General features: G+C 40.0%; 1 pseudogene; it reads left to right on the forward strand.

Moving 5' to 3' along the window:
• The first annotated feature begins 8,822 nt into the window (after window positions 1–8,822).
• On the forward strand, window positions 8,823–9,867 carry LOC129085769 (RNA-binding protein Raly-like; annotated as a pseudogene).
• The last annotated feature ends 5,689 nt before the right edge of the window (window positions 9,868–15,556 follow it).

Consider the following 15,556-nt stretch of genomic DNA (forward strand, 5'->3'; position numbering starts at 1 on the left):
ATGAGAAAGAGCTCAGGTACAAAGGGAAAAAATGAATAAGTATCTGTCAATAATAACTTTAAATATATGTGGATTAAATGCCCCAACCAAAAGAAATAGGATAGCTGAATGCATAAGAAGTATGGTCCACACATATGCTGCCTACAAGAGACCCACCTCAGTATAAAGGACTTACACAGACTGAAAATATTCCAAGCAAGTGGACCACAAAAAAAAGCTGGTGTACCAATACTTGGATTTGACAAAATAGATTTCAAAACAAAGACCATAAAAAGAGACACAAGAGGACACTTCATAATACTCAAAGGAAGAACCCATCAAGAAGACATAAACATTGTAAACATATATGCACCCAACACAGGAGCACCCAAAATATAAGGAAAATCTTGGAGGACATCAAGAGAGATATAGACAGTAACACACTGATAGTAGGGGATTTTAACACCCTATTATCAAAAATGGATAGATCTTCCAAACAAAACATCCACAAGAATGTCGTGGAACTGAACAACGCATTAGTTCAAAAGGACTTAACTGACATATATAGAACATTTCATCCCAAAGAAGAAAAATACACATTCTTCTCAAATGTACATGGAACATGGAACATTTTCAAAGATTAATCAAATGATAAGACACAAAACAAGCCTCAACAGATTCAGAAAAATCAAAATCATAACAAGCATTTTCTTGGACCACAAGGCCTTGAAACTAGAAAGCAACCACAGGGAAAACTCAAAAACATTCAAACTCATGTGGCATGCTATTAAACAGTGAATGGGTGAATCATGAGAGCAAAGAAGAAATCAAAAAATTTCTAGAAACAAATGAAAATGAACAGACAACAGTCCAAAACCTATGGGATACAGCGAAGGAAGTTCTGAGAGGGAACTTCAGAGCAATACATGCCTACCTAAAAAAGATAGAACATTTCAAATAAACGACCAACCTCTCCAGCTTCAAGAACTGGAGAAACAACAACAAACAAAGCCCAGAGGAGTAGGAGAAAGTAAATAATCAAGATCAGAGCAGAATTGAATGGCATTGAGACTAAAAGAACAATTGAAAGAATCAACGAACCCAGGAGCTGGTTCTTTGAGTAGAAAAACAAAATCAACAAGCCTTTAAGCAGACTCATCAAGAAAAAAGAGGGAGAAGACCCAAGTAAAAAATATCAGAAGTGAAAGAGGAGAAATAACAACTGATACCACAGAAATACAAAGAATTGTAAGAAATTACTATAAACAATAATATGCCTAGAAATTTGAAAACCTCAATGAAATAGACAGATTTCTAGAAAAATATAACCTTCTAACACTGAATAAAGAAGAATCAGAAAGTCTGAACAGACTGATAACAGCTGGGGAAATTAGAGCAGTAATCAAAAAACTCCCAGCACACAAAAGCCCTGGACAAGAAAGTTTCACAGGAGAATTTTACAAAACATTTAAGGAAGAGCTAACCCCTGTCCTTCTCTGACTATTCCAAAAAATCCAAGAAGAGGGAAAACTCCAAAACACGTTGTATGAGGCCAGCATCATCCTAATCCCAAAACCACATAAAGACACAATGAAGAAAGAAAACACAGGCCAATATTGCTGATGAACATAGATGCTAAAACCCTCAACAAATTATTGGCAAACCACATCCAACAATACATTAAAAGGACCAACCATCATGATCAAGTGGGATTCATCCCAGGGATGCAAGGATGACTCAATATTCACAAATAAATAAATGTAATACATCACATAAACAAAAGGAAAGACAAAATCCAAAAGATCATCTCGATATACACAGAAAAAGCATTTGATAAGGTACGACACCCATTATGATAAAAAAACATTCAGCAAAGTGGGGATAAAGGGGCCATACCTCAACTTAGTAAAGACCATATATGAAAAGCCTACAGCCAACCTCATATTCAATGAGCAAAACTAAAAGCTTTCCCACTAAGATCAGGGACACGACAAGGATGTCCACTTTTCCACTTCTTTTCAACACGGTATTGGAAATCCTAGCCACAGCAGTCAGACAAGAAAAAGAAATAAAAGGCATCCAAATTGGAAAGGAGGAAGAAAAATTATCATTGATTGCAGATGACATGATAGTGTACATAGAAAACTCCACAGTCTCCACCAAAATACTACTCGACCTAATTGATCTAATAAGTGAATTTGGCAAAGCAGCAGGATACAAAGTCAATATTCAGAAATCCAAGGCATTTTTGTACACCAACAATGAAATAGAAGAAGCAGAAATCAGGGGAAAATCCTCTTTGGTATAGCAACAAGAAAAATAAAGACCTAGGAAAAAACTTAATCAAGGAGGTAAAAGACCTGTATGCAGAAAACTGTCCACCACCAAAGAAAGAAATTAAGGAAGACACAAATAAATGGAAACATATACCGTGTTCCTAGATTGGAATAATTAACATTATCAAAATGTCCATACTACCCAAAGCAATTTATAGATTCAATGTAATCTCTTTTTTTCACTGATATGTCTCCTAAAGCAAGGGCCATAAAGGAAAGAATAAACAAGTGGGACCTCATCAAAATAAGAAGCTTCTGCACGGCTAAAGAAAACACCAGCAAAATGAAAAGGGAGCCAACCCTATGGGAAAATATATTTGCTAATGATACATCAGATAAAGGTTTGATCTCCAAGATATATAAAGAACTCACTCGACTCTACTCCAAGAAGACAAACGATCCAATCAAAAAATGGGCAAAGGACCTGGGCAGATGCTTTTCTAAAGAGGAGATACAGAGGGCCCAGAGGCATTTGAAGGGATGCTCAGCATCACTAGCCATCAGAGAAATGCAGATCAAAACCACCATGAGGTACCACCTCACACTGGTCAGAATGGCCATCATAAACAGATCAACAAACAACAGGTGCTGGCGAGCCCGTGGAGTAAAGGGAACCCTAGTCCACTGTTGGTGGAAATTCAGACTGGTGCCGCCATTGTGGAAAGCAGTGGGGAATTGCCTCAGAAAGCTGAAAATGGAACTGCCTTTTGATCCAGGGATTCCCCTGCTGGGACTATACCCTAAGAACACCAAAACGCCAATACAAAAGAACCTATGCACCCCAATGTTCATAGCAGCACAATTGACAATAGCCAAGTGTTGGAAGAAACCTACATGCCCATCAGTAGATGATTGGATCAAAAAATGATGGTACATATACACAATGGAATACTATGCAGCAGAAAGAAAAAAGGAACTACTAAACTTCGCGACAGCATGGATGGAACTGGAGAGCATCATGCTAAGCGAAATAAGCCAGGGGGCGAAAGACAAATACCATATGATCTCACCTATAAGCGGAACCTAACCAACAATGCAAAGATGCAAGGAAAATATGACCAGCAACACTGAAAGGAAAAAAAATCCACTGAGACAAGAGGGAAGCGGGGGGGCAGGGAAAGGGAAGGGAAGGGGAAAGTCAAGGAACATATAGCAAGGACTCATGGACAAAACCAAAGGGGAAGAGCTGAGGGAGGGAAGGAGGGAGGGGGTAAGGGAAAGTGGTGGGGGGAGGCAGAGACAAATGTATTTAAAAAGTAAATAAATTAAAAAAAAATAAAATATATTGAAAAAACTCAAAAAAAATAACAATGACGTATTTCACAGACACAGAACAAACATTTTAAAAATTTATATGGAACCATAAACAACCTCAAATAGCCGCAGCAATTTTGAGAAAGAAAAACAAAATAGGAGAGATCTGAATACCTGATAAAAAAACTATATTACAAGTCCACTGTAATCAAAACAGTCTGGTACAGACACAAGAACACACACATAGATCAATGGAACAGAAGAGAGAGCCCAGGAATAAACCTATGTCTTTATGGTCAATTAATATTTGACAAAGGGTACAGAAGCATAAAATGGAGTAAAAATAGTCTCTTCAACAAATGGTGTTTGGACAACTGGACAGCTACATGCAAAAAATTGCAATTTTACCACTAACTCATGCCATACAAAAAAATAAACTGAAGATGGATAAAAGACTTAAACATAAGTCACGACACAATGAAAGTCCTAGAGGAGAACAAGGCAGGAAGCTCTCAGATATGCTATGCAGCAATCTTTTCACTGATATGTTCCCTAGAGCAAGGGACATAAAGGAAAGAGTAAACAAATGGCACTTCCTCAAAATAAGAAGCTTCTGCATGGGTAAAGAAAACATCAGCAGAAGGAAAAGGGAGCCAATCATATGGTAAAATATATTTGCCAATGATACCTTAGATAGGTATGTGATCTCCATAATATATAAAGAACTCACATGACTCCACTCCAGGAAGACAAACAATCCAATTAAAAAATGGGCAAAGGACCTGAACAGACACTTCTTCAAGGAGGACATACACATAGCCCAGAGACATATCAAAGGATGCTCATCATCACTAGCCACCTGAGACATGCAAATTAAAACCACAATGAGACACTACTTCACATGAGTCAGAATGGCCATCATAAATAAAACAACAAACAACAGGTGCTGGTGAGATTGTGACAAAAAGGGAACATTAGTACCTAGGAATAAATCTAACCTGTTTATTAACAGTTAACCTGTTAACTGTTGGTGGGAATACAGACTGGTGCAGCCGTTGTGAAAAACAGTTTGGAATTTCCTCAAAAAGCTAAAATGGAACGGCCTTTTGATTCAGTGATTTCACTGCTGGGATTATACCCTAAGAATACCAAAACACCAAGTTAAAAGAACCTATGCACCCCAATGTTCATAGCAGCACAATTTACAATAGCCAAGTGCTGGAAGCAATCTAAGTGCCATCAGTAAATGAGTGTATCAAAAAACTATGGTACTTTTATGCATTGGAATACTACACAGCAGAAAGAATGAGCTACTACCCTTTGCTATAGCATGGATGGCACTGGAGAGCATTATGCTAAGTGAAATAATCCAGTTGGTGAAAGACAAATATCATATGATCTCACCTATAAGTGGAACCTAATCAGCAATGCAAGCAGGCTAGGAAAATATGACCAGCAACACTTAAAGAAGGAAGAAACCGACAGAGACAGGAGAGAGGGAGGGTGGGCGGTAGACAGAGTAGGGGAAGGAAAAGGGTCAGATCATGGAACACATGTGAAAGACACATGGATGAATCCAAGGTGGGGAAAGAAGGAGGGGGGGAGGTGGTGGTGGGTGGGGCAGGGGAAAGTGGTGGCAGGTAAATGGAGACAAATGTATTTGAACAATAGCAAATTAATCAATTAATTTATTAATTTTAAAAAATAATGCCTTTCGTACCTGTTCTAGACTTGTCACAATTCGACCCTTAATATTTGACTGCAGACTTAGAGAAAACAGAGCTGGGGTTTGATGAAGAAGGTTCTGATAATGGATGGAGAAAAAATAAGAAAGCAATTATACTGCTTCCTGAACATGTAGTATAGCCAGTCATGAAGCATTTACATGAGGCCACTCACTATGGAAGAGACTCATTAACCGCCTTTATCAAACTGTGACTCACTGGTCCTGGGATTTCTAAAGTCACATGAAAAGTAATTGCTAGATGTGTTTTGTACACAAAAAACAACCCCAAGACACATCCCCATCAAAAGAAGGAAGGGAAACAATACCACAGATAGTGCCCACTTGTGGACTGGCAAATAGACTTTATTCAGGTGCCAAGGGTCCAAGGGTGGAAATATTTGTTAGTCTTTGTTGACACCTTTTCAGAATGGGTAGAAGAGAAAGCAGAGAAATCCTCCGAGGTAGTGAAAGCCTTACTGAAGGAAATAATCCCTTGCTTTGGCCTCCCTGGCAGCATCCAAAGTGATAATGGACCTGCTTTTATTTCAAAAATTACACAGAAAGTTAGTACATTTTTAGGAATCAAGTGGGAACTCCACAACACATGGAGACTTCAGGCTTCTGGAAAGGTAGAGAAGATGAATCACACCTTCAAGAAAAATATAGCCAAGCTGTGTCAAGAAACTCATCTACATTGGGATCAAGCTTTGCCTATTGCCCTGCTCAGGATAAGGGTGATTCCTCAAAGTGAGATTCAGTTAAGTCCTTATGAAATTGTGTACAGGTGACAATTTCAGGCTATGATTGGGGTGGGAGACATGTATATGGATCAAGAAGTGAAGGTGAAGAAATATACACAACATTAAAGTCAAACCTTAGGTATAACTAAATGACCTTGCTTGTATTAGAGACCTCTCCCATACAGGTTCACTACATTCCTTTGAGCCTGCAGATAAGGTGCTGCTCAAGACTTGGACAACAGCATCTCCAGAAAGCCAACTAGAAGAAAAGTGGACTAGACCTTGGGAAATACTCCTCACCTCCCTGACTGTGGTGAAGTCAGCAGAAATAAAACGTTGGACTCGACATGCTAAAGAAAGCACCAGAGGAACAATGGACCACTAAATCTCAAGAAGACATCTTTTGAATATAATGATATATTCTTTTTATTACTTTTTGTTTAACTCCATGTTATGAAAGCTTGTTCTTTTCAAAGTAAATGAAAACATTTGGATATACTTAGCAAAATATTCTAAAAATCTCTGAATTTCATTTTGCAGGAGGAACTTGTGTTGAACAAACTTTCACTACATGTTTTACAGGTGTTTGTACTCCCTTGGAAAGCCTTCAAAATAATACTGTAGGCATATCAATAAGAAAAGAACCTATTTTAATATTTAAATTAGGAACCTGTGGTAACTCTAAAGAACTGGGAAATGTTTCTCTTAAAAGCCACTAATGTAGCCCTATCTAGAGAGTGTGAAACTTTTGTAAATTGTGCTAAAAACTATTTTGTGCTTTATCATAGCTTTTTGTTGCATACAATGTGCCCCCTTATGTGGATCTGCAATTAAATGTATTCAATAAACTCCCTACCATGTGGTATAATGCTAAGTTACATGACCAACAGTAAAATGAGTACTTCCATATGAAGCTGACCTCATAGAAATAAGATAAAGTTAACAGTGGGGAACCACAAGCGATTGACCTTTATGCTCCAGAAGAGACCATAAGCATCAAGGTCGTATCTGAGCCATTGTGTTCCAGGGAGAGAAAATCTGCCACCCAGGACACAAATAAAGAAAATCACCCAGGACACAGGACACAGATAAAGAAAATCACTGGTTGGCAGATGAAAGGATGTTAGGAAATTGCCAGACTGCAGCTTTTATCTGATTAACCTCTTTTCTGAATCCCAAATCCCTTACCTGCACTTTTTCCCCCTTATAAGAAAGGCTGGCTTGAAAGGAAAGGGAAGACAGCCTGAGATGATACAAACCTGCTGTCTTCTCAGATCATGGGCCCTTTGAATAAAGTGCCCATAAAGATTCAGTCCCTGTATCTGCTTATTGAGTCTAGTAGGTGATAGGCAGCCTGAACACCAGCTTTACCGGTTACATAATCAAATGCTTGATGATCACAATTTGAGTTTTATTTATTTTTATTTTTTAATCAATGAAATATTTTTAACACTACAATTTCTTTACACAAAAATTGTAAAGCTTTCACTTATATATGCAAAAGTAGATTCTCTTGCAGGTCAACAGCACCAGGCTAACAAGCTAAGCTATGTAAATGTTTCTAACTTGATTTGTCCATTACATAAAAGACATGATGGATTTAAAAACTCCAAAGAAATCTGTATCCCATTCTTAATTATACACTAAATATATGAATATTTATCTCATCGCGTTCACATGCAAAATAGTCTGATACATTCAGCACATTGAAAATAAACCAACCAGTCTCTATAGATTTGTTCTCTTTCCAAACATGTTTTAGTCTCCTGCTATATCTCAGAAGTGTACTAATAGCTGCTTTTAAGTTACAAAATACAAAAATAGTAAATTATTTCTTCGAGAAAATCTTGGAAATTACATTTAAAAAATGAAATTTTGAGTTTTCACAGACTTTCTTTTTTGTTAACAGTCTTCGAATCTTTTCACAGCACATATATAAGGCTGCCTGTGACATGTGGTACTTTGGCCTCCAAAAAGATATAACTGCCTTTATAGTTTAGAGAAAATATTAAGACAAGTTCTGAAAGTAGCCTTAAAAGAAAGTGTCCCTTGCTTTGTCATAGCAACATTAAAAGCAAGTGGGACTGTGCAATCAGAGGCATATGAGTTTTGTAACTACTTTCTTTTCACATCATCTGTTAGAGGATACAACACCCATGATCATGTAACATTATTACAATAGTGAAATAACATTACTATGTTTGTGAATTAACATTACCCAATAAAAGTCACATCTTGAAATACTGACTTAAGAAAATCTGAAAATGAAAACAGTAGCGAATACATTAACAATTATGCACTTAATTTGTAAACCTTGATAAAATAACATCCTATTCCAGTTTATTGAAAGGTTTGTGAGTTTATTGTAGGAGTGGTCAGGAAATGAAGAAAAAATGGAAGACAGGATTTGGAAACAAGGCCAAAATTAACTTAAAAGACTCAATATTTTTAAAATGAGCTACAGAGGTGTCTTTTTATTAATGTTGATGTTCAACAAAAGTAAAATCAACATCTATATTATAGAAGAAACACACTCAGAAGTGATAGACATAAGGACACAACCTGACTCTTCTTACCAAGCTCTGCATTGTGCTTTTATCTAGCACAATGGTGCCTTTCTGTACAAATGGCTGCTCAATATCACTGAGTAAAGTGCTATTTAATTTAAGTAACCAAAAATCATTCATCTGTAACAAGCACTTGATTGTAATTGCCAATATCAAAGAGTTTGAATATTGAAAAAAATATAGACAAGAAAAAAACTTTTGGGCTTCTTCTAGACCTCTTGGCGCGGGTGATACCTATTCACAGAGGTACTGGTGACTGACCCTGTAACCCTAAAGAGGAAATTGCTGACTGAGCTCAACCTTGGCAGCCACCATGTCCTTGAAGATCTAGACAAGCAATGTAACCAACAAGAATGGCCCCAAGTCCATCAACTCCCGAGTCTTCATTGGAAACTTCAACACAGCTGTGGTGAAGAAGTCAGATGTGGAGACCATCTTCTCCAAGTATGGCCGTGTGGCCGGCTGTTCTGTCCACAAGGGCTATGCCTTTGTTCAGTATGCCAATGAGCGCCATGCCCGGGCAGCTGTGCTGGGAGAGAATGGGCGGGTGTTGGCCGGGCAGACCCTGGACATCAACATGGCTGGTGAGCCCAAGCCCAACAGACCCAAGGGGTTAAAGAGAGCAGCGTCTGCCATTTACAGGCTCTTCGACTATCGGGGCTGCCTGTCACCAGTGCCTGTACCCAGGGCTGTCCCGGTGAAACGACCCCGGGTCACAGTCCCTTTGGTCCGGCGTGTCAAAACCACCATCCCTGTCAAGCTCTTTGCCCGCTCCGCAGCCATCACCACCAGCTCAGCCAAGATCAAGTTAAAGAGCAGTGAGCTGCAGACCATCAAGACAGAGCTGACACAGATCAAGTCCAACATCGACGCCCTGCTGGGCCGCTTGGAACAGATTGCTGAGGAGCAGAAGGTCAACCCAGATGGCAAGAAGAAGGGAGACGGTGGCAGTGGTGGTGGCGGTGGCGGTGGCGGCGGCAGCAGCAGAGGCAGTGGCGGCAGCAGCCGGCCACTGCCCCCACCAAGAGGACACAGTTTCTGAGGCAGGCACGCCCCAAGGAGAAGCACAGGCTCGAGATGACGGCAATGAGGAGGGGCTGCTGACACACAGAGAGGAAGAGCTGGAGCACAGCCAGGACACAGACGCGGAGGATGGGGCCTTGCAGTGAGCAGCCTGACAGGAGTGATGGCCACTGGCAGAAGAAGGGCGTGCACTCTACCAGGCCTCAAGCTGGGCACCCACCCCTGGATGCTGCCCCAGCTGGTCCCAAAGGAGAGTTGGCAGCAGGCACCTCATCCTCCATGCATCCCAGCCAGTGCCACATCCTCCGCAGGTGGAGTTACTGGCCTCCCCTCCCCAAGTACCCTCCCTGTTGTCACTGCCCAGGCTAGAGGGCAGAGCACAGAGTTTTCCTACACTCTGCCTCCCCTCCCCAGGACACTCCCAGGTTTGGTGAGGGGTGGGGGGCACAGGAGGAAACCCTGACAATAAAGAAATTGGATCCAAAAAAAAACAACAACTTTTGAATTAGGAAAAAAAAATGTAACAGCAAAGGAAATAATGTTTTCAACCTGTTTTATTACATGGAGCATCACACTACCCTTAAATCAATTTCATTGAAGGTATTTCAGATGGGTTAATAGGATTTTCTGACACCAGTGAAACAGTCTATGTGGAACACTAGAAAGGGTGTTATTCCTAGTGATGGTGATATCTTTCATTGGATTCAACTTTAAAATTAAATCCTTGCACTTTCAAAGTTTGAAAGTCACTTCAAAATGAATAAAAGTCTTAAGGGACTGGGTCACATGGTTGACCCCATGCAGAAAAGCTGTGATGGTCATCTGGAATACCCAAACTTGAAGAATAAAGGAAGCTCAATAAATAAAAAGGAATACACCAAAACAAGTTTTGGACCTACTGAAGAGTAAGGATTCTTTGTAGAACAACCTTTCTTACTTAATCCCTACCATCCAATGGTTTAAAGTAGCCACAATATTGTAGAACTGTTCTGTAAGCTTATGTTTCACTGCCCCTAGTTATCCACATTTAGAATCAAGGACAAATGCTCTCCATCATCATCATATTTTGTGTTGCTGACTTTCCTTGAGACTTGGATTCTCCCCAGCCAGAACCTAAGTCAGCCTGATTGGTATTGCTTGGTTTTGAGGCTTAAAAGATAGCAAGGCTATAGATAGGACTTGAAGAAAGGTGAGAGTGAAGTTCCACAGTCCAGTATAACACCTGTAACAGGGAACATCCTTTTCTACCTGAGGAAAAAATATCTCTTCACAGTGCGTAGTTTGAAATAAAAGTGCAATATGGGCAAATAGAGAAGGTGGTGCTCTTGATACACATGAATTTAATTTTTGGTTTTTGCCATTAATTGCTCGATAATTTTAAGATAAAAGTGTAAAGTCATTAACATCAAGGGATACAAGGGCACCTTGGATTCCAAAGTACCTTTACAGTGAGAGATGGAGATGGGGATGGGGAGAAGGGGAGCCTCACATATCACTTGCTTATTTTTTTAAGCTATTACTCTTCCAGCTCTAATGTTTGAATAAAATTATTTTCCTCAACATAAAAATGAATTTTTAGGTAAAAATCAGCAGTGACATTGTCTATTTTACAATAAATACAAAAGGAAAACCTGAAAAAGAATATTCTTATACTAAATACCATCACTTGTATTTTAACTTGAACATTTTTTTGTTAATTGCCTAATCACCTAAATTAGTGAATAAGAATGCTCAGCATCCAATCCATGAATACAAGGTACAATATAATTTATTTTACTTTTAATTACTTGATAATTATAAAGCCTACTCTACATTTTCAAGTTCTCAATCCAAACATATAGATTAGGACAGGTCGCTGTATTGCTGGCAACATTCATGGAAGGGCCAGATTCCTCAAAAAAGAAAATCAGTTTGGGAGTCAGCCATTGCTCTACTCATGCATCAGCAGAATTATGGAAGTCAAGAAGCAATCTTTTTTTCCTTTTTAACATAGCAAACAATAGAAGATTGGCTGACCGTTGAGTGGCCCAACATTAGAGTGAATAGCTCATCATGATCAAGGCTGGCACCTGTGAACAGTTAACTTCATAAGAGCACTCATTGGACAGGATGTCATCTGCATCACAGATTTCACCCTGGGAAGTATTTGAAAATACTTTATGCTCAAAATATACAGTATGCATTCCTTCTCCTTAGGACCTAAGTATAAATCTAAAATGACAAAGGATCCTCTTCAGTCTGAAGGCAGCACTTCCTTGCAGCAGAGTGTCTCCAGAATTTCACAAAAATAAATAAAAGCAGCAGCAGCTAATGCCTTTTCAGCTTCTTTCCCTTTCAGCATCTCATTTCTTCTTCCTCACATCTCATTTCCTCTAAGTCCTCTTGCATACCTAGTCTTCAACTCCTTGCTTCTTCTGCTGCTCTTTTCAACTACTCTCCATGTAACATAAGGCATAATCACTTTCATCTTTGTATTTTTTTTCAGTCATAGCCAAAGATTTATCAAATGGACTTGGATATTTCTCCCTGAGATTCCTCTTCATCTTAGATAAAATCTATTTTGGAGTCATAGTCATCATGTTCCTCCTTTTCATAGCCTCGTTGCCTTTTGTAACCACTAGGGAGGGGAAGCCTTTGAGGAGTGGTACGTTGTTGATGTCTTGTGCTTTAGAAGCTATCATGAGAATTTCCCTAAAATCCACGGTGACCAAATTGGATAGACAGGGCCAGGCTCTTGGAGTGGAGTGGAAGAGCACCCTACACAGGTTGCAAGCTGCAGCCAAGAAAACTGGCTGTCCCGCTCCTTTCTCATACTTCCTCAGCATGAAGACTTCTGGTGCCTTCCAATGCCATCCACCCTCCCCCTTTCCTCAGGCAACCTAGATCCTTTCAGGTCCATCGCTTCACTCACAATTTGAGTTTCATTTAAACCACCTGCCTGAGCCAGCGGTGAAAGGTGGCCCATGCATGACAGTCCAAAAGACACGTTTATTTTCCAACCCCTCTGGTCTCAGCTGGAGGAAATGGATCACATATCACACTGATGGGAAGGGGGGCAATGGGGTGGACTTCATTAATGGAGTGGGACGGGGAAGGAAAAGAGTACAATTTGTAGTATAAGAGACAGAGTACCTACAGAAGCCTCACACACACAGTTGATTTCACCACAACTGTTTTACAAGAGAGGGAGCTGCAGGCCACAGGCACAGAATCTGTTTGCAGACATCATGCTTGAAGGGACTAAGTTTCCGTCCTTGAGTTCTAATCTTTTCCTTCATCATATTTCACCTTCCTTCAAAAGGTGGGGTGGAGAGCACAATAGCTATGCAGGAGCTCACTCTGGAAAATGACTTGAAATAGAATCAAGATCAATGTGCAGATAGACACTTTAAATGTGAAAGAAGTCTTGGAAGACCTATGGCATTTTTCAAAAAATAAGGGAAAGGTGGGCAGCATTCAAAACAGAACAGTGGTAATTACACCCAGAGGAAGTCCCCAGTGAACCTGAAAAGAAAGCTCTGAAGAGAAAGAAGATAAATTCAAACTACTGTTTACATAACCTTAGGCGGTTTGAACACCAGGAACTTAGTGCCTGAAACACATGTGCAGGTGAGATGGAGGTGGCTGAGCATTAAGAAACAGAGTTTTTGGCAGAAGGTCAAAGAGAGTGAGCGGACGTATACAGGTGAGAGAAGAGGAAGAAAAATGAGGATGAGTACAGCTTTCATGTTAAAGGAAATTTAGCAAAAATCAAAGCTTGGTGGCTGAAGAATAACAGATGGTAGGTGGAGGACTCTGTTAACTGGGGGCCAGTAAGGATAGTTTTACCCCACCAGCTTCGTATAGCTGCCTGAAGTCATCCCCTGTCCATCCCAAGGGCCTGGTTCACTGAAACAATGATTCTTTTCAACCACCTGGTACCACTCAGCCCAGCTGGATGTGAGTCCACAGTGGAAAGCACCAGAAAAACCTGGCAGCCTGGGGCTGTGTGTCCCTGCTTCATGTTAGTGAATATCAGGCTATGCCAGGGCTAGGAGTAAGTCAAGCGAACAAGCACAGATGCTGCCTGTCGCATCCACTCATAGCCAAGCCAAGTGAGGCAAAGGAGGTACTGGGATGACAGCAGTCAATTACTGTGTTTGAGTAATCACAATAATTATTTAGACTTGATCTTCACATAGGCCTTTCCCATACTTTAGCTCCTAGAATTTCACAATGACCAAGTGAGACAGAAGGCACAGATGTTATGAATTACGGTATATATATCATACTGTATAAATATACATATTTGTATATGTACCAGCTATTAGTATGCATACTCATTTTAAAGCCTTCTTACAAAGGACAGAATCAGGTCTTGGGAAGATATCAAAAACTGTCAGGAGGCAGAACACAGATAAAATATTGCTTGTATAAACCAAAATGGTCCAGAAATTTGGGCACACATGGCACATGGGGCCTCAGGAAATCCCTACACACTCATGTAAAATTCTATTTAAGCGAACCTTATCCTTCTCCACAGTCTGCTTGACCATCCCTCTCCTCCTCAGGGAGCCCCTACTCATTAACAGTGGAGCTATTCCATTCATTCTTTCATTCATTCATTCATTCATTCATTCAGCTAATATTTATTGCTTTCCTGCCATGCACCAGGCACTGTGTTAGGTGCTATTATATACATTATCACACTTGACAGATCATGACATACCTCTTAATTTAAAAATAACCTTACCAATGACATTTAAAAACCTGCTTTATTTATGTAAAATCCACTTAAAATAGAAATGTAAGGAATTTTAATTAGCACACCCCAATTTGGTTAGAGACGGTGCGGGGCTTTGCTGGGGGTGGGGTGGTGTTTAAGCATAAACACTATAATACATGGCATGCTGAGGAGAGAACACTGAGTCAATTTGCTGTGGAAGTGTAGTATGAGGTTCAAGCTGGAAATGTAGGCAGAAGATCAATCACAAGCCCTGAATCCATGTTGATATGATGCTTTATTTGATCAGGGAGGACATTTCAAGTAGGAAACAAAAGTTAGAGGCAGAGTAGTTCTCTGAAGAAAGATGTCCAGGAAGCAGTAAATCTAAGTTTCACCTGCACATACTCAAATGAGCACTCCAGAAATACTTCCTGAATGAGTGACTAAGTGAGTGAATGAGTGAGTGAATGAATGCAGAGGTAGCAGCCAGTATCCTTGTCACGAAAGTTGTTAGTGTCTCTTTAATACGAACAGCCTGTCTATGAGCAAAATAAAAGGATGCCCAGAAGGCTATGGAAATCACTGCTCCTGGGTACTTCACATTTAACAAAGAGGTCACAGTTTTTTAGTAAATAATTTTTACAACCTAACCTGTGGACGCCCCTGGAGACAGGACTATAGGTGAAAGGATAGAGAAAATAGTGAACATGGTTGTCACTGGGCCTTCTCAGCAGCAGCTTCAATGAGGACAGGAAAGGCATACTGACAAAAGAAAGAAGGGCACAGCTGAGGGCCACCTGAGGTGGACAGGATTGAAAGAGTCTGCTCTCCAGCTTCCCCCTTCATGGCCCCTGCTCTGCTTTTGGAGCTGATGCTATTAAGTTTGATCAATGGGGATAACCTGCTGCAGAATATCCTATTTGACTGGAAAGACCAGTTTTTCCCTTGGGAAAAGAGGGTCACAGGCTGAGTTTTTTTTCATAGGAGTGTCAGAAGGGCCACTTTTATAACATTCTAGGAAGAGAGCTACTTTTATAGAAGTTGCAGCAAAGTTGTTCACATTCATATGCACATTTTCCTGTCTCTAATAAAGTCATCCTGTATTTCCTCACCCTAATAAAGTTTTACCTGTGTAATTGCCCCCCATTTTCCCTCTACTAAATGTTTTACTCAATTTATAAAGCAAGAATGACAGAAAGCAACCGGGAGGAATAAAGAAGGCAGGT

This window comes from Pteronotus mesoamericanus, unplaced genomic scaffold (assembly GCF_021234165.1).
Source record: "Pteronotus mesoamericanus isolate MK-2021 breed Mesoamerican mustached bat unplaced genomic scaffold, CSHL_Meso_final scaffold_31, whole genome shotgun sequence".
In the NCBI taxonomy this organism is placed as follows: domain Eukaryota; kingdom Metazoa; phylum Chordata; class Mammalia; order Chiroptera; family Mormoopidae; genus Pteronotus; species Pteronotus mesoamericanus.